At 42.0% G+C, this 879-nt stretch overlaps 1 non-coding gene across 1 annotated transcript; it reads left to right on the forward strand.

Moving 5' to 3' along the window:
• Window positions 1–222: 222 nt before the first annotated feature.
• Window positions 223–347, forward strand: LOC137487466 (U6atac minor spliceosomal RNA). The gene has a single exon (XR_011006061.1). It is a non-coding gene; the product is annotated as a U6atac minor spliceosomal RNA (small nuclear RNA).
• The last annotated feature ends 532 nt before the right edge of the window (window positions 348–879 follow it).

The following is an 879-nucleotide window of genomic DNA, read 5'->3' on the forward strand; positions in this document are numbered from 1 at the left end:
GGAATGAACTGGGATCAGTTTGGACAGATCATCAGAGGTGAGATGTGTGGGGAGACGGGTGACGCTCTCAAAGCCTAGGGTTACTGGATTGAGCGACAGGATTGTGTCACCTCCCCCCAGCGCATAACCAACTCGTGCCTCCTAATTGGCAGGAGGTGTCAGAGATGTTGACCGTCACCGTTATCATTTTTATTTCGAATCAGATGCTCCATCAACACCCCGCTGTTGTTTGAGAGGAGAGAAGGTTAGCACTCGACTTGACAAGGATAGAAGAGCCTTTGGTGACCTTCAGCGCACATACGACTAATGCATTGCCACCTTCTCTCTCACCATGATCGGGGTGGTTTTGTTAAGGCTCAGGGCTGATAGCCAAAGGGCTCCATTTATGGTACCACTGGGGTGGGCCATATTGGATTTTTAATTGTGCAATTTCATTTCCCCTATTTTGCATTTAAATTACCTTTTGCTGTCATCTAAAGCTGACTCGGAGTTAAATTTTTAATAGCACCAATAATGTAGTAATGCCGTTTAATGCAATCGTTTGCAAATCTGGAAATGAATATCCATTTTTCATATTGTGCATTAATAATATTGTGATGCCTAAATTCACTTGTGGCATTAACATAAAGCAGTGGCTCTAGACCTTTTCCAACATAATATTAGAAGTGCATCCTCCTTATACTCTATTCATTCATTCATTCATTCAATTATTCATTCTTTCATTCATTTTCCTTCGGCTTAGTCTTGCAACATTTGAATGAACCACTAACTATTCCAGCATGTTTCATGCAGCGAATGCCCTTCCAGCTGCAACCCAGCATTGGGAAACACCCATACACCATTATTCACACACTTATACACTACAGACAATGTAGTTTA

Source organism: Danio rerio, chromosome 13 (assembly GCF_049306965.1).
Source record: "Danio rerio strain Tuebingen ecotype United States chromosome 13, GRCz12tu, whole genome shotgun sequence".
In the NCBI taxonomy this organism is placed as follows: domain Eukaryota; kingdom Metazoa; phylum Chordata; class Actinopteri; order Cypriniformes; family Danionidae; genus Danio; species Danio rerio.